The 18,752-nt window shown below is 45.1% G+C and overlaps 1 protein-coding gene across 11 annotated transcripts in view; it reads left to right on the top strand.

Moving 5' to 3' along the window:
* The window catches only part of NUMA1 (nuclear mitotic apparatus protein 1), a 74,841-nt gene that overhangs the window by 21,288 nt on the left and 34,801 nt on the right, over nucleotides 1-18,752 (top strand). Inside the window, exons 1-2 of one of the 11 annotated variants that reach the window (XM_081240965.1) lie at nucleotides 6,328-6,348; nucleotides 7,272-7,327. The exons of 7 other annotated variants lie outside the window; for them this stretch is intronic. The gene's annotated coding sequence lies outside the window, so the exon portion shown is untranslated. Of the gene's footprint in view, nucleotides 1-6,327; nucleotides 6,349-7,271; nucleotides 7,328-16,460; nucleotides 16,563-16,642; nucleotides 16,914-17,217; nucleotides 17,415-18,752 lie in introns of those variants that run through there. 3 more of the 11 variants (XM_081240969.1, XM_081240968.1, XM_081240966.1) reach the window with 3 other exon arrangements.

The raw sequence follows: 18,752 nt of genomic DNA, 5'->3' as shown, positions 1-18,752 counted from the left end.
TATGAACAACCTAAATATTCAAACATAGCAAAATGAGAAAATAAAGTGGCACAACCTTACCGTGGCATTTTTCATGAGCTCTTAAAAGTATGAGGAATCCATTATATACTAATAAGAAACAGGTCAAAAAATTTTAAGTGAAAAAGTCAACTTGCAGGGGCTTCCCTGGTGGCGCAGTGGTTGAGAGGCCGCCTGCTGATGCAGGGGACACGGGTTCGTGCCCCGGTCCGGGAAGATCCCACATGCCGTGGAGTGGCTGGGCCCGTGAGCCATGGCCACTGAGCCTGTGCGTCCGGAGCCTGTGCTCCGCAACGGGAGAGGCCACAACAGTGAGAGGCCCGTGTACCGCAAAAAAAAAAAGTCAAGTTGCAGGACAAAGTATACAGTATGACAACAGGTAGATAGACCAAACACACAACACACTCTTTGTCTGTCTACACACATACGTGTATACATATGTATATGTATGTATACACGTCTATGTGTATCTCTATACATACATGTATATATACATATATGTGTGTGTGTGTGCATGCTTAGGAAAACTCTGAAAGGTTATACAGCAAACTTACAACAGTGGTACCTCTGAGGAGGGGAGGGCCATTGACAAATGTGGGTTAAAGTTTGGTGAGTGGGGAGTTTTGCATTTTACTCTGTGTACTTCTGTATTATATTATTTCATAGTGATAATGTATTCTCTCTTCTTCCCACTAGTTTGGATTGCTGGTGGGCTTGTCTGCACTTGTCAGGGTCAGGAGTGTGACACAGTAGGATTAATTCCCCAACCCAGCTCTGCCCACGTCAGTTGAGTTGGAAGCAGCTGCTGAGACCAGAACAAGGAGCACATGTATGAGGGGGTGGGCGGGCACTGTGCGCAGGTGGCTGGGAGAGGCGGCCAGACAGGCCAGTTCTGATTTACCAGCAGTAACCATCACATGTCACGTCTTGACATTCTCCAAATTGCTTTGTTCTCGGTTATCACACGGGGCCCTGAGAAGAATTCTGTGAGCAAGCAAGGCACGGATGATGTTAGGAAAAGAAGCAGTCAAAACGTGGGACAACAAGGAAAGCGTGTGTGTAGAAATAGTTTTTTTGTTTCATTTAAAAAGAAATATGTACAGGGATATTCATTACAGCACTGTTTGAAATGCTAACATTGGAAATAGCCATGTCCATCAATAGGAAAATATGTGAACACATTATGGTACATACTTTATATGTACTGTTATTATATAGTTTTTTAAAAGTATGAGTTAGAATTTTATTTACTGATCCTTGGGGGGATGTTCATGATCAATTATTAAGTGAGAAAAATAAGTTGCAGAGCAATGTTAATATGTAAGCCTAGTTTTTGAAAAATAGAGAACAATAAAAAGAATCCTCTTAAATATAAAAATATATTTGTGCTTATGTTTTTGGGGGGACTTGGAGGCTGAGAGAGTACTCATTTTGTTTTTTATCTAACTTTATATTGCTTCATTGGTTTTAGAGAACAAGGAATATAAACTTGTCTAAGTAAAAAATGAAGTTTCCTAAACAGTTTTTCATCTTAATTGATTTTTTTTTTTTTTTTTTTTTTTTTTGTGGTACGCGGGCCTCTCACTGTTGCGGCCTCTCCCGTTGCGGAGCACAGGCTCCGGACGCGCAGGCTCAGCGGCCATGGCTCACGGGCCCAGCCGCTCCGCGGCATGTGGGATCCTCCCAGACCGGGGCACGAACCCGTGTCCCCTGCATCGGCAGGCGGACTCTCAACCACTGCGCCACCAGGGAAGCCCATCTTAATTGATTTTTAAGAGGTGCTTTAATTTTTTTTAGTGAGTTAATGAAATAAAGAATTATGAAAGTAAAAACAGAGTTATCATGTAAATCTTCTCTTGGGTTTAGGGGAGGTATCTGGGTATTGGAAAGAAAACCCAGGAGTAAGGGAACCAATTTTGTAGTTGTAGTTCTAAATTTTCTGATGTGTGAGCTTTAATTTAATAAGATCATTTAACAACTGTTAAACAAGGGCCTCTAAAATGAAGAACTTGTACCAGGAGACACTGATCTCCAAGGTCCTTCCTAGCCCTAACGTTCCACAGGTTTATGGTTCTACAGTTCTACAGTTGAACCACCTCTTGAGATTTTAGAACGTTACATTTCATTTATTTTTAAATGGCTTTTGTTTTTTTGTTGTTTTTTTGTTTTGAATAAGTTTATTTATTTTGGGCCGTGTTTGTTCTTTGTTGCTGCGGTGCGGGCTTTCTCTAGTTGCGGTGAGCGGGGGCTGCTCTTCGTTGCAGTGCGCGGGCTTCTCATTGTCGTGGCTTCTCTTGTTGCGGAGCACAGGCTCTAGGCGTGCGGGCTTCAGTAGCTGTGGCATGTGGGCTCAGTTGTTGTGGCTCGCGGGCTCTAGAGCTCAGGCTCAGTAGTTGTGGAGCACGAGCTTAGTTGCTCCGTGGCATGTGGGATATTCCCCGGCCAGGGCTCGAACCTGTGTCCCTTGCATTGGCAGGCAGATTCTTAACCACTGCGCCACCAGGGAAGCCCGTCTTTTGTTGTTGTTGTTTTTACATTTTAACAGTCTAAAATTAGAATGCATTTTATAATTGGCATTGGCCATTTTTTCACATTTTTATTATCTCTGAAATTGAAATATCTATCATTGATGATATAGGATAGTTCTACTTTTCAGTGCCAATTTTTTTTTCATTAACTATACTCTTGGCCCCTTCCTGGGGCTCCCTTTCTCCTAATCCCAGTGGGTGGATATGATATTTGAGTGTGCAAGGATTTTGTGGTTATTTAACTGGTAGGTGTCCTATATGTAATTGCTCCTTGAGAAGTTAGATAAATATGTATGTAGCCCTGAGGCATCCAACTTAAAGCTTCTGAATTTTGATTAGTCTCTATCATAATTTTGCCTGGTATTTGCTTTTTAAAGTATAACATACACACAGAAAAGTTTATAAAGTATATAGCTCCTGACTTTACAGAAAGTGAACACACCTGTGTAACTAGTGCTATATCAAGAAATAGAACATTAGCAGCATCCCATTATGCCCTTCCAGTCATTATCCCCATGCTGTTTTCTTTTTAAATGTAGTGAAAGTATACATCGGGATGGCTCATAATTATCTTGGGTGAGTCTGCTGGAAAGAGCTCCAGGTTTGGAGCCAGAGGATCAGAGTTGCATCGTGGTCCTGTTGCTTTTTAGTTGTGTGACCTTAGGTAAGGTACTTTTATGAACTTCATTTCTTTTTGATAAAACGAAAACAATAATGTCTGCCTCATAGAGCTGTTGTGATCTCACGTGAAATATTTTGTAGATGGAAAACACTGTCAGTGGTGAAAAGCCGTACAGAGCTGCTAGTCATTTTTGGTGAGGGAGGTAGAGGCCCAAGCAGGAGATGATGTGAACCTCAAGTAAGAAGAGAAAATGAAGAAGTTTGTCTGATCCTCAAATCCCTTCTCTTAACCACCTGTTATCTCCTTTTTTTATTGACATTGTTGTAGTCACTAGTTTCTGTTAAATTCTCCAAAATGGAAATAACATAGAGGACCTAAAAGGAATCCCCAAAGCTTTGGAATTTCTCCCAAAGTCTCTCATTTCCTCTCTTAATGCTGGTGCCTCCTGGAGCTGTGTAAGGCAGAGGCTTTGGCCTAAGATTAACCAATTTCAATAGCAAATGAATACACCATCCCTTTACAGGCCTAAGAGGCAAGTGTGATCCCACCATAGACCCACTTCTGATTATAGTCACGCTGTTACAAATGTGACCCAAATCTCTATCTCTAGCCTTCTGTATAAAGATTGCATCTGAAGAGCGTTCACTTTAATGACATAATTTGAAACCTTTCATTCATTCAGTAAATGCTTAATCAGGTACCTTCTGTGTGCCAGGAGTTTTTTCAGTTCTAAGAATTCAGTGGTGAGCACACAGTTTGTGAGTTCATGGAACTTATGGTAATAGGAAAAAGAGAAATTAATGAAATATAAAAAGATGTAGAGACTATGGGTGCTATGAAGGAAAGGGTATGGTGCTGTGCATAGTAGGAACCTGACCTAATCTAGATGGTTAGGGAGAGTTTACATGGGGAGGTAACATTTGAGCTAAGATATGAAGGATAAGTTAGAATTAATCAGGTGAATAGGTAGGAAGAGAAAGCTTCAGGTAGGAAGAAGAGCCTGGACAACACTAGACCACACGAGGAAGTAACTTTTTACTAATGAATTTTCAGCCTCTAATAGTAGCTACATTTATCTCTGTACCAGGTACTGTGCTAAGTACTTCCTTTACACATACGATCTTGTGAATTCCTTATATCAACCCTCTGAGAAAGTATTATTCTTTTTTTTTTTAATAATTGTAATACTTTATTACTGAAGGTTATTTACATAGTGTTTAAGGCACAATAAAAAATGAATTACAATACAAAAGTTCTCTTCAAGTAAAAGACACTGAGCAGCAGGACTATATTAACCTTTGAATATTTAGCCAAGACACAAAAGCTACAAGTTTTGCTGGAAACACTTTCCATGAGTATTTAACTACCTCTTCACATTTATGGAACATCACCCAGGCCATCTGTTTGAAGAAATACCCAGTTACTATATTTTCAAAGGTTGAATTATAGAGAAAAATAGAAAATGTGAAAGGTAATATAGACTTTAAATCTAATTTTTAGTTTCAAAACTGGGTACTGAAACTGTACTTTTTTAGACAGTATAAAAGGCAAAATGACAGGTATGGAATGCATTTCAGAATCAAGGTCCATATGTAAATTATACCAGGTTTTCTTTTAGTATTGGAAAAAATATCAAAGTTCATCATCTTTAAATACAGATAAACTATTTGGAAATTCCAGTTTGTTAAAAGAAATAACATCTTCAGCCTAGTTGGTGAAAACTGAAAATATCAAGCTGTAAACATGGGGGGGCGGGGGTAGGGGGAGAGGTTCCTAAACGTTTAGATGTTTTCTATTCTTCAAATAAGTGCCGCAGTAGCTTAAGTTTGGAAAGACACTGGGAGACTAGACACTTTTTAAAAGCACTCTTCTTTCTATGATCCACTTATAAAGTTTGTTTTATCTACTAGTATAAGAGAAAAAAAATAATAAAGTTGGTTGTTGGTTTCATTCTGTTAGTTTTGGTATTTCTTTGCCCCCACACCAAATCCTCGCCCCAAATAAGCAACTGAATTAAAAAATAAATAAAAGAAAAAAATTTAAATAATCTCTTCCAGTTCTCAGAGCTTTGTATAACATTATACAAAATTATTATCATTTAGGGTTGATTTTTTTCACTAGCCCTAAATTTTTAAATTGTAATATACTCCTTCAGAAACCTTCCATTTAACTGCTTAATGATTCCAGTCTACAAATGAGCATAGATTTTGCTCTATTGTTATAAATAATTGAATTGGGGGAAAAACTATAGTAAGCTAAACAGTCATTCACTGCTCATGAAAGATCTGAGCTGTTGATTGCTTGTCACAGCACAGAAAAAAGGTGACAAGCAATTCATCTTGAGGTGGCATTTGTCAATCTATTAGCATTTATGTAACCTTCCCTAGTTACTCTGTGGTTTAGACTTGTACTACTGTAAACCTTGGATCGATTGACCAAAAACAAAAACCTGCCATCTAGGGTATTGAAAGAAATTCAATAAAATAATATGTGTCCCATACTTAAGGAGAGCCATGAAAATCAAACTGTTCTTTAACAGTTTGAATTTAGAATTTTCTGTTAATCAATCAAAAACAGTTGGGAGAATTAGCTCACCTTTTGAGAGTGTGAGAAGGAAAGTAAACATGTTAACTTTAGTAGCAAGAATGCTGCTCTAAGGAAACTAATATATTAAAGGAAATGTTATGACAGACAAAGTTGACTTTTATCCCATTTGATGCCAATATATGTGTATACAAGTCATAATCCACAAGGAGCGTTTAAGGGCAAAAATGTAGCTTCCTAGTATATAAAAGCTAATGAGCATTTGAAAAAAATACAATATTTGTACTCTGAAATTAAATAGAACCTTAGTAACAGGGCTGTGTGTGTGTGAGTCTGGTGGTATCTGCTCAAGAGGGGCCCTATGCTGGCTCCAGAGGAACGTTGCTTGTCTAGGTGGTTATATACTGCAGAGCTGGTTGGAAGACAGGTCACAACTGGAAAAGCCAAAGAAAAGCTTCCATTAACTCCAACTTATCTCAGGGCTTTTGTTCTTGGAAATCTTCAGCTTCCATCTAATAATGTTAGTCTGTGTCTTCTAAATAAGCAGAAGCCTTTTTTTCTTGGTTGAGCTTTTCCTCTTCTTTTCAGTGTGTGTGACGCTGAGCTGGATCTCCCCTATCAGCCCATCAACATCAGGTGGGTTCTTCACCTGGCAGGTGTATGTCCCATTGTCATCAAACTGTAGCTTCCAGAGGAGGATGGGGACATCATACCGCTCAGGGTTCCCATCCCAGACCACCGAGTCCTTGAAATGCCCACTCATGGGTCTGAAGGGATCCACATAGTAGTAGAAAACAAACTGCTTAGACCCCCATCTTGAGGACGGAAATTCCAGGTCACTGTTAGAGCATCACCCACAGGGGCAAAGCTGGAGAAAGTGCATTTTAACTGAACATCTGTCCCATTGACAGCCTCCAGCACATGGGGGGTATAAATTTCCACAGCTGCTATTGGCCAAAGAGAAACTGGAGAACACTTATACCACAGAAGTCCACCCACTGGAGCAAAGGCTCCGAGCCCCATGCCAGGCCTCCCAACCTGGGGGTCCGGCAACGGGAGGAGGAATTCCCAGAGAATCAGACCTCGAAGGCTAGCGGGATCTGACTGCAGGACTTCCACAGGACCTGCTAGTATTGGAGGGTCCCCTGCAGAGGCGGGGGGTGGCCTTGTGTCACCGTGAGGACAAGGACGCTGGCAGCAGTTCTGGGAAGCACTCCCCAGTGTGAGCCCTCCCAGAGTCCGCCACCAGCTCCACCAAAAAGCCGGGTAGGCTCCAGTGCTGGGTCGCCTCAGGCCAAAAATCTGAAAGTATTATTCTTATTCCCATTTTACAGATGGGGAACCTGGGAGCACAGGGAAGCTAAATAACTAGTCCAAGCTTGCAAAGCTAGTAAGCTCTAGAGCCAGGATTTTAATGAGGCTGTCTAGCTCCAGACCCCATGCTCTTAGCCATTATGCTGTATTGCCTTCCTCCTATCTCTCACCATTCTAGCCTGTACTTCATACCGACTGGAACATAGATCTGATCTATGTTACTCCCCTTTACTTCTTCCCTTTAGAAACCTTGGTTGTTTCCCATCGCCTACAGGATAAAATCTGAATTCCTTAGCGTGATGTAAGTACCTCACAATTTAGTACTACTTAGCCTCATCATCTGCTATACCTTACTAAAACTGCATGCCATTGCTCAAATGTAACAAGCTCTGTCTTTGCACGTGCTGTTCTCCCTGCTAGAATGCTTTTTTTTTTTTTTTTAAACTTCTGGTGAAACCCTACTCATCCTACTCATACTTTAAGTACTCCGCTTAAATGTTACTTCCTTGGTAAAGCTTTCCTCATCATCCCTCCTGAGTTAATGTCCCTCACAGCTCCTGTAAAACAGTAACTCCTCCTGTGTTCCTCTTCTGAAGTCTTTCACCAAAGCAAGAATCCTAGAGGTTTTTTCTCCTCCCCACCTTTCCCACAGTCCCGTATCCTAAGAGCTTGGAGTCTACCTCCGCAATATATACCTTTCTTTTTAGTTCCTGCTGCCCTTGCCTGACAGCAGCAGTTTTGTCTCTGCCACTACAATTGCTGCCTAACTCTGTGTTCTGCCTCTGGACTCAATGTCGTGCCAGATTCATCTTTTCCTAGAGCACATACAAGCATGCCATTCTCCTGCTCAGAACCCTTCAGCGCCTCACAGTGCTCTTTAGTAAGTCACTCCTGGTCTCCACTAGACTTTCCAATGTTCTCTCACCTTCCTTTCAACATTACCCGAGGCCATGTTCTTTGGGCTCATATTTAGGTGAGTTATAGGTATGTTTGTTTCTTCACAGGATCTTGAGCCTGTCTAATTCATCTTTGAGTCCCCAGCACAGAATTTATAGGTGTTTGTTTCATGTTTATAGTTGAATGTCCCTGATTAAATTTCATTAACTACAAGTAAAGAGTAACATATCTTATGCATTTTGGAGACTTTGTATCGCAAACAGTTTTTTTTTTTTCTTTTTTCGTCCCTTTATTTAATTAATTTATTTATTTTTTTATTAGTTTCTGCTTTATAACAAAGTGAATCAGTCATACATATACATCTGTGCAAATAGTTTTTTTTAAAAAGAGTTTGGTCCTAAAGCGAGGAAGTTTTTAGGAAAATTGCTTGTGAGGAATTTTGTACTTCTCAGTGATGCCAGAGACATGGGATGTTATTTTATTGACTGCAGTTCAAGTTACTTAGTATCTTTAAGGATGGAGAAAATGATTCCTGCCTTGCGCATTTCAGGAGCTGTAGCAGAAACAATTTGAACAAGGATTTCCTAAGTGCTTTGTATGAATAAAAGGCTATGCTGTTTCGGCGACTGTGAAGCAGCGAAGGTCCTGGCTGGGAGAAGGACCTTGGATCTGATTGTCCTCCCAGCCTTTCGACCCTCCCCCAAAGCCCCTTAAGAAAATGACTTGAGCCAAAAAAAAAAAAAAAAAAAGGGTATGCTGATGAGAAAGGTACAGGATGTAGCTGAGTTGGGCTGGAGAGAGCCATGGATTTAGACTTAAGTTCTGGTTCTGCAGCCTTGGTGGTTGACCTTGAGGCAGGTATTGTCTTCTTTTTGAGGCTTAGGTTCCTAGTTATAAAATTGTAATAAACATGCTTGCCTTTTAGGGTTCTAAATTTAGGGGAGATTAATTGAGATGTGAGACATAGCCTTCTTTAAATCCTTGAAGTCTGTTAAAATGTTAGGGTTTTTAAATTTTTAAATTTTTTATCATGACCATGTTAGACATTAGTCCCATTTATTTTACTTATTGGTAACATATTGCCCAGTTTGGTTCTTGAGTCAATCTGGCATCCTTTTCAGAAATCCAGCCCCTATTAATATTTGTATTTGTTCATTTCTATCAGTGGTTAAAGTCATCCTGGTGTGGTAGAAGGAGAAATGGATTTGAACCAGAAAAACAGAGGTTTCAGTGCTATGTAGGAGGTGGAGATATGGAAGACAGAGCGAGGAAGAGGAGGACAGAGAAAGAGAGAGTGGGAGAGAGGGAGAGAAGGGAAAAGAGAGAGACGTCCTCTGAGTTTTGTGGCTACTTAAAGCCTATTTGAAACAAACCAGATCCTGGGCAGGCTCCCTGTTCTCCAAGCTTATGTTCTGAAATCACAAGTTGTCTCAAATTGGCAGGACTTGCTCAGGCATACAAATAAGTTGTAAAATTTCTATCTTGGGCTTCCCTGGTGGCGCAATGGTTAAGAATCCTCCTGCCAGTGCAGGGGACACACGGGTTCGAGCCCTGGTCCAGGAAGATACCACATGCCGTGGAGCAACTAAGCCTGTGCGCCACAACTACTGAGCCTGCACTCTAGAGCCTGCGAGCTGCAAAACTACTGAGCTCGCATGCCACAACTACTGAAGCCCACGTGCCTAGAGCCCGTGCTCCACAACAAGAGAAGCCACTGCAATGAGAAGCCCGCTCACAGCAATGAAGACCCAACGCAGCCAAAAAATAAATAAATTAAAAAAATATATTTCTGTCTCAGGCAGAAGATAGGAAATCTTCAGCAAAGTTGTCACGTGTATTCCCGCATGGATGTAAGGTGGGGGGGACTAGAAGACCATTAAGGTCTCTTTCATCCTTGAGATTCTGTGATTTGTTGACCAGGTATAGAAAGCTGCTTTTCTTTAGGCTGTTTAGATAAATGTAATTATAAATTGCACTTTCTCTGTGGCTTTTATTTTATTTTTTTAAATTATTTTATTTATTTTTAAATTTATTTTTGACTGTGTTGGGTCTTTGTTGCTGCACGTGGGCTTTCTCTAGTTGCCGCGAGCGGGGGCTACTCTTCGTTTTTGTGTGCGCACGGGATTCTCATTGCGGTGGCTTCTCTTGTTGCGGAGCACGGGCTCTAGGCCTACGGGCTTCAGTAGTTGTAGCACACAGCCTCAGTAGTTGTGGCTCACAGGCTTAGTTTCTCCACGGCACGTGGGATCTTCCTGGACCAGGGCTCGAACCCGTGTCCCCTGCATTGGCAGGTGGATTCTTAACAACTGCGCCACCAGGGAAGTCCTGTCTGTGGTTTTTATTTATGAAACTTTTTTTTTTTTTTTTTGCGGTACGCGGGCCTCTCACTGTTGTGGCCTCTCCCATTGCGGAGCACAGGCTCCGGACGCGCAGGCTCAGCGGCCATGGCTCACAGGCCCAGCTGCTCCGTGGCATGTGGGATCTTCCCGGACTGGGGCACAAACCCGCGTCCCCTGCATCGGCAGGCGGACTCTCAACCACTGCGCCACCAGGGAAGCCCTATTTATGAAACTTTTAAATGCCAAGTATAGCTCTAGTCACTTTTCATTGTACCCCATGCAAAGTTGGTACTACCAGTTTCCAAGGACCTCCTCTCATCAGGATTAATGAACACCCACATGTGCCTCGCCTTGGGCATGGAACCCAGTAGGATGACAAAGTGCCTGTTTCTAGTGGACTTGCAATTCTGGGGGGAAGGAAGCCCTAACTGGTGAGGTTTTGACCACGTTCTGAGGAAATTCATTATTGCAAGATTTTTTTTTAAAAAATTTATTTATTTTTGGCTACATGGGGTCTTCATTGCTGTGCGCGGGCTTTCTCTAGTTGTGGCGAGCGGGGGCTACTCTTTGTTGTGGTGCACTGGCTTCTCATTGCAGTGGCTTCTCTTGTTGCGGAGCACGGGCTCTAGGCGCGGGCTTCAGTAGTTGTGGCTCGTAGGCTCTAGGGGGCAGGCTCAGTCGTTGTGGCGCACGGGCTTAGTTGCTCTGCGGCATGTGGGATCTTCCTGGACCTGGACTTGAACCTGTGTCCCCTGAATTGGCAGGCGTATTCTTAACCACTGCGCCAGCAGGGAAGCCCTATTGCAAGATTTTTGTTGTTGAGAATGGTGTCCTGGAGAAAGAAATCATGGGAAATTTTTGGAGATACTTTAGATATGATCTGACGCTCATCTTCTTTTACTGAGACCCAAGGTAGGGCAAGTGCCTTGCTGAAAGCCACAAATACAGTCTGTGGCTGATACAGAATTTACCTCTGGGGCTTCCAACAGCAAACCTAGTGTGTTTTCCATCATTAGCAAGGCTGTCTCCAGGAGTTGCAAATCTTTACATTAAAACTATTCCTTGGGCCTCCCTGGTGGCGCAGTGGTTGAGAGTCCGCCTGCCGATGCAGGGGATACGGGTTCGCGCCCCGGTCTGGGAGGATCCCATATGCCGTGGAGCGGCTGGGCCCGTGAGCCATGGCCGCTGGGCCTGCGCATCCGGAGCCTGTGCTCCGCAACGGGAGAGGCCACAACAGTGAGAGGCCCGCATACCACACACCAAAAAAAAAAAAAAAAAGAAAACTGTTCCTTTAGTTTCTTTTACCTTTCTTATCATCAGTTCTGTGTTTGTGAGCAAACACTCTGCTAGATATGTTGCCTTTAGGGACAGAGCCATTTGCTCCTCTGTGACGATGAAAAAGGGTGACAGGTTCTTAGGCGTTTTGTGAAAGACATTCTTGAGGGAGAACTGAGTAGAGCCTCTTGGATGTCATAATGAATCGTCTCTGGATTTTGATTTACCCTCTGCTTTTCTCCCCAGAAAGATCAGGCTTACCAACACTGCCTCATTACTTTGCCATTACCCTCTGGAGAGGGAGAATGGGGCCTGGTAAATAAGCTCCAGGTCAGGGTTCTGAAATATTAGTCCTTCCCTCCAGCATTTCCTGCAGCCTTCTTTCTCCATGGCTTCTCACCCTTGAGGTATGTCAACATCTCTTCTAGTAGAAGACTCTCCTTCTGTGCTTGCTGCCTCAGAGAAGTTTTTGTCCTTTAATGTTTGTAAAGCTATTGCATCTTCAGAAAAAAATCTTTAGTGGTTACTTTTGAAATTGGAACTGTTGAATGTTTTTGATTAAACAGTTGATTTTTATTAGGAGGTAGAGGTACAAGGCTTCTTTGAGCCACTGAGAATGTGCTACCTTTTTTTCACTCATTCAATGATTGCTTATTCAAGAGCAATAGACAATAGTGCAGAGACCAGATAGATAACTCACTACTTATGTGACTAAGTCACTTAATTCCTGAGCCTCAGATTTCTTCATCTTTAGAAATAAAACCCACCTCATAGATTGTCCTGAGAATTAGATGAAATGACCATGTACGTGTAAGAGGATGGGACCTGGACTCAAGGTGGGCTCAAATTTTGCCTCTAACACTTACTTTTTGTGACCTTAGGCAAGTTATGTAATCTTGCTTATTCTCAGTTTCCTTTTTGGTTAAATAGTGATAATCATAGTATTTTGGGTTATTGTGTCACTGGGTTATTATGAGGATTAAACGAAATAAAGCTCGGAAGTGTTTAGTATGGTGTCTGGCACATACCAAGTGCTCATTAAATGTTAGCTATTAATTACAACAGTAACAGCAACAATAATGATAGTCTTGGGCTTCCCTGGTGGCGCAGTGGTTGGGAGTCCACCTGCCGATGCAGGGGACGCGGGTTCGTGCCCCGGTCTGGGAGGATCCCACATGCTGCGGAGCGGCTGGGCCCGTGAGCCGTGGCCGCTGAGCCTGTGCGTCCGGAGCCTGTGCTCCGCAATGGGAGAGGCCACAGCAGTGAGAGGCCCGCGTACCGCAAAAAAAAAAAAAAAAAAAAAAAAAAAAAAGATAGTCTTTATGTATTTATTATGCTAGGACCTCAAGTGGCAGAGGAGGGACTAGAAGGCATTGCACAGGGTAATGGATCCCTAAGAATTTTTTCCTGCCAGCTTTCCTCGTGGGAGGGCCTGTAGGGACTGAGAGAGAGGCTCTCATTGGCCCTTAGCCTACAGCTTCCTACGGTGAAAGCTTCCCTTCCAGGCTGGTAGGCTGAGGTAGGAGGTTCAGAGGGACTTCAGAAGACAGTGAGAAGACCAGTCAGGCAGGGTGGAGGGTTTGGGTAAGGGCAGTAAATGACTCTGGAAGGTAAGACCAGGGTCAGGTCATAGAGGGCCTTGAATGCCAGGCAAATTATTTGTATTAAGAACCACCCATTCCAGAGCTGTCTCAGGGGAATCTCTCCCTTCCCATCTTCTGTTTAAACTTATAAAAATCATAATACACTTTAAAAAATTATAACATTTACATTTTAAACAAGAATAATAAAACATCCATACACCATATACCACCCAGCTCAGAAGATGTAATATTACCAGGCCCTTTGAAACACCCTGTGCATTCCTGCACCCATCACGAAGCCCCTCCAACCTCTATCTGAAGCCTATTCCAAATTTTGTGTTATGTGTCATTTTCTTTCCCTTCTTCCTTTTTCTTTCACTCTCTCTTTCTTTTAAAAATGGTTTTACCACTCTTATCCCTTTTAGTCTTTTGGACAGTGAGCAGGGGCTGTGGAATCCAGCAGGAGCCATGTGGCCTGCCTACTGCCTGGCTAGGCTGGGAGGAGGGGTGGGGAAGTTCTGCCGGCTGGCTGCCATCGGAGGGGAGGGGAGGGGAGGGGAGGGGTGGCTCTGTGGTGGGGGAGGGAGAGGCTGGGGAAACTGCCCCCCCACTCCCCAGCTCAGAAGCTTGGCAACTCTGGTGGACAGGTTCCAGAGGAGAGTTCAGAGCCTCTGAGGCTGCACAGCTGGAAGCTGTTGCCTTGAGTTTAGAGCCAAGGGAGGGTGGGGGGTAGAACCTCTTGTATTCTTTTGAGACACAGTATCAATTCTTTCATGAGCTAGGGAGCAGCAGGGCTGACACAGTGCCAGATGTGGCCAGGGTGATTTGAGCAGGCCTGCCTCCTATTTTCACCTCATACCTTTTTTGGAGTGTTGATCATGCCTGTCATTAAATTATGTTTGCCACTTTGCTTTTCTATAAAAGCTTTGGTTTTTGCTTTGCCTTTACTTTCCTGGTGCATCTTTGAATACCAATAGCGATTGCTAACCACAGACTGCGAGTGATACCATAGGAATAGGATACAGAGCCTGCCTGGGAGAAGAAGCGGGGGCATGGGAGGTCTCTGCAGCAATGGACCTTGGTCTGACCCCCTCCACAGTATCTCCACCACTCACCACAGTTGTTCTCTGGTGGCCAGAAGGTTGAATTTGGAAGCCTTCCATCCAGATGTAGTTCAATGGAACAGATTCAAGGAGCCCTAGTGTGCTAGGTACTATGGGGGATCATAGAGAGCTGGAACTGGTTATGCCCTTGAGGAATTTACATTCTAGATATGAAAACAAGACTTCCCTGCATATACAGTTAAGTCAGTACCAGTGACAAATGCAGAATGTAGACACATTTTTCTGATCACCAATGTAATACATGGTTATTAAAATTAAATTCAAACATAAAAAGAAACATATATTGTAGAAAGTCCCCTACAATCTAACTCCTCCCCGAGATAACCACCGTTATCCGTTAATATTTGAGGTGCTGACATTTAAGCTGACCTTAAAGTAAAACCCATAGAGGCAGACTGATGGAAGGAAAGCAAGCATCCTGAGGATCTAATCTCTTTCAGGGAGGACCACCCCACTAGCTTCCCTGACAAATGGTGAGCCAACTGATGCTTGGACACCTTGGTGACAAGGGGCCAAAATGCCTAAGTAGGAATTAACCTTTGTTAAGTACCACCCTGTGGTACTTATGTGCTAGCCAGTGTGTTGGGCATCTTATAGATGTTATTTAATCCTCATCACAATCTTATAAAATAAGTATCTTTATCCTTGTTTTACAAATAGGAATCCTGAGACTCAGAGGTTACTTGCCAGGGCGACAGAGCAGCAAGTGGTATCAGAGTCCTGCCATTCATGAGCTGTATGATCTTGGGCAAATGATTTTATCTCTGTGGCTCAGTTTCTTCACTGTAAAGATAAGTGATAATAGTATCTACTTTACAAAGGGAGCCTTTTAGATTTATGAGTTAACACACATTAGGCCAGCAGAACAGTGCTTGGCACATAGTATGTACTCAGTAAGCATTAGCTGCTATCTATTGCACCTTGTTTTCTCCCTTGTTCTAACATGATCCCTAGCATTTTTACACTTATTTTAATTCTATATATGGCCTCTCTGTCCTCCCCGCCATCCCTCACACTTTCTTTTTTATAATTCCTTCCTCTGCTTCCGGTCATTCCCTTCTCTTCATCCTGTCTCCACCATGTCTCTCATTCCCCTTCTTTGCACTTTCTCTTACCTTACCCCCCATGTCCTCATCACCTGTCTCCTGCCTGTTGTGGCAGCCTTCTGACCCACCTCCCTGCTGCTAGTCTCATTCATTTATATACCAGAATAATTTCTCATAGCACACTTCTCATCACACCACATCTCTATGCTAAAAACAAACAACAAAATGAACGTCCAGATTTTAATTCGATTTCTTGAAGTTTAAGATTCTCCAACTCTTACCCCAATTCCCCCTTCAAGTCTGTTCCTCCACTACTTTCACACCTTCTCTCTGCTTTCCCTTCTTCCTTACTTCTCTCTCCATTTCCATCTGGGCAAGTTCTACCTATGTGTTTTTTTGTGGTACGCGGGCCTCTCACTGCCGTGGCCTTTCCCCCTGCGGAGCACAGGCCCCAGACGCGCAGGCTCAGCGGCCATGGCTCACGGGCCCAGCCGCTCCGCGGCATGTCGGATCCTCCCGGACCGGGGCACGAACCTGTGTTCCCTGCATCGGCAGGCGGACTCTCAACCACTGCACCACCAGGGAAGCCCTACCTATGTGTTTTAAGATCCAGATTAAAATATCATTTAGTTTTTAGTCCTTCCCTATTTTCAACTGGTTAGAATTTTTGTATCTTTTTGTGAGAGTTAGCACATGCTGTCTTGAAATACAATTTCAAGTCACATTTCTTAGAATTATAATTCACCTTAGCATAGATGCTGGGTTTAATTCACCTTTGTATGCTCTCTAAAATGTCCTCCAGCAGTAGTACCTTTTGCCCAGTAGATGCTTAATAAATGTTTGTGGTGTAAGTGGAAGATGAGGGGCTTCCTGATGACTGGTGGGTTTCTCTCGCGGTCTTGGTGAGGGTCACTGTTTAATGGGTGTAAACGCGGTGGTTTTGTTTTCTAAGAGTCAGACATCTTTTCTTTTCGGCCATGCCGGCGCTGGGTCCCAGTGCCTGTGTGTGTTAAGGGGCTCCAGCCAGCGCCTGCCGTACTAGGTCCCGTGCCTTGGCCCCTCAGCCCCTCCCCACAAATGCTCAGCGGAACAGGGGATTAGGTTCTGGCAGCACAGCTGGGATTTTGGCGGCCATTCCGCAGTCGACAATAGCACGCAGTCACGACAGCGCAGGCCTGCGCTCCAGGGCCGCAGTCTGCCGGGGCTCCTTGTTTGGGTGGCCGAGGGGGAGGAGCGGGCGCAGCGCAGCAGCCTGGCCAAGCCACGCAGAAGGTACGGGCTGGAGAGATTCCCTCGGGGAACGGGCTCGGGGGCGGCCATGTCCCAGGGCAGGCGGCGCCCGCATAAGGAGGCCGGCGCTTTGTGTGCGAGCGGCCTGTGTGCTTAGAGACGCAGCGCTCCCTGGAGCCGGCAGCAAGCTGCCCCCGTTTAAATGGGCTTGCGTCTTGCTCGCTCTCCAAAGCCTCTGTTCCCGGGTCTTCCTCCCTGCCCTGCTCGCCGCCAGGCAGGGCTGATCTAATCATCAGGGCAGTCCGTGGCCTACCCTTCCGCTGCTGGCCAGAGATGGACAGGCTGTCACTGCTGTCTTAAGAGCGCAAAGGGGGAGTGTCCGGGGGATATCAGGTTTGTCAGGCAGGCCGCTGTGAGGTGTGTTTTGTGTGTTTACGCCACAATTTGCTTTGGCTCTCGCCACTGTTTCAGTTCAGTACTTTTGTCTGCCGGCTCCTCCCCCACCCGTACCCCACCCCCCATGCGCCCTAGTCTCTTGTTTGCGGGCGAAGCCTTAGCAGCCCCACCTCTCCAGTGCTCCAGGGCCCCCTCCTCCTTGCCCCCGACTACCACCCCTCCCCCCTCCCCCCTCCCCCGCTGAGAGTTCCCTGCTTCGCCAGCGCTCCCAGATCGCGGAAGCTTGCTGCGCCTTTAAAGAAAGCGGACTCCTGGTTGTGACGCACTTCTGGCTGTCAGCCAGGAAGATCGCTCCTGCCAGGCTGAGAAGAAAACCAACAACTTTTCTTTTGTGTGTGGGGTTACTTTCCACTAGACCCCCCCTTCCTCCTCTCCTTTCAAGATTTAAGTGCTAATGGCGGATTAGAACCTGTAGATACGTGTGGCTTTGGGAGTCTGGTAAGGCCACCCCCCCACCCCCACCCCCACTCCCGCGCTGAGACTTTCTCTGCCTCACTGTTTCTCTGGGTTTTTGTTCAAACATGGAGGAGGGGGTGCGGTGGACTCCCCTCTTCACCTCCCTTTCCTGCACCATCCTTGAAGGGGAGGGAGAGGAGCGGGAGAGCTAGTAAACACTCTGAAACAGGCGCTGGGAGCAGAGCTTGCCAACATCCGGGAGTTGGCGCCTTTCAGAGCAAAGGGTTGCTTTCTTCCCCCCTCGCGTAGATGTCAGCGTGTTTTTGTTCAGAGGGGGAAAGCGTGTGCGCCTGCACGTTGAGCTGTAGACAGCTCGGGGGAGCGTCTCCATTCCCAAGTGAGGCCTGGGTGTGTACGCGGTGGTGGGGAGTGGAAAAGGTTCATTTCGTCAGCTGGTAGGGACCAGGGGGTGTGAATATAGCAGTGGGGCAGGTGCTGATGAACTGCTGGAGTGAACTCGGGTGTGCGTGTGTAGTCTGTGGCTCTAGGCCCCAGATCTGGTTCATGATTGCAGCCCTTGTGCCCACGGCCTTCTGATCTGGACCCTCCAGAGCATGGGGGGAAGGGCGATAACAGTAAGCCACTTGGAAGAAACCGAGGAAACCTTGGTTTCCCTTGCAGTTCTTCTCGTGTCCCTCACCAGGACTTTGGGCCAAATTCTAGGCTACACAGAGGGGATGGTCTGTGTGAAGAGGGGGAGGCCTGAGTCCACAGTGAGCCCCTCAGAGGGCTCAGGAAGTACATCCAGCAAGCTGGTTTGCCCTGACCTCAGGGGTGCAGAAAACCTCTTTGGACTTGCACAAGACATCCTGCTCAGAACTCCCCAGGGGTTGAAAAGGATTGTGTTTTTCCTTCCTTGGCTTCTCTTGAAGCTGCTGGTCCTTGGGCCTGTTACCTCCTCGGAGCCAGGGGATGCACCAGCAAGATATTTTCCTGTCCTGTTCTTTATGACAAGTTAGCCAGTGATGACATGGCGTGACTTTCGTTGGGCTGCTCTGGGGTAACCTACCAGATGAGGTCTGAGTGCTTGCTTGGCTGTGCCTCCTCACCTGTCAGAGGAGACTGCCCTCAAGGTTAGGGTGTTCACTCTTTGGATGGGGCGGTCTCTCAGATGGTGGTGGTATCCCTTTTAGAAAGGCGTACAGAGCTTGGAATGCTTACGGCTACAGGCAGGCAGGCAGGCTGGCTGTTTGGGTAAGTAGTGGTAAATCTTGCTATTTAGCGTGGGCACAGAGTTGGGAAAGCCATCCCTTACGAGTTGTGAGCCTGTGGGCCTTTGGAACCCACGGTAGAGAGGGGGTGGGTCTTAGGGCAGGAACC

This window comes from Mesoplodon bidens (assembly GCF_964165515.1).
Source record: "Mesoplodon bidens genome assembly, chromosome: 7".
In the NCBI taxonomy this organism is placed as follows: Eukaryota; Metazoa; Chordata; class Mammalia; order Artiodactyla; family Ziphiidae; genus Mesoplodon; species Mesoplodon bidens.
This window is presented reverse-complemented; position numbering and strand designations above follow the sequence as displayed.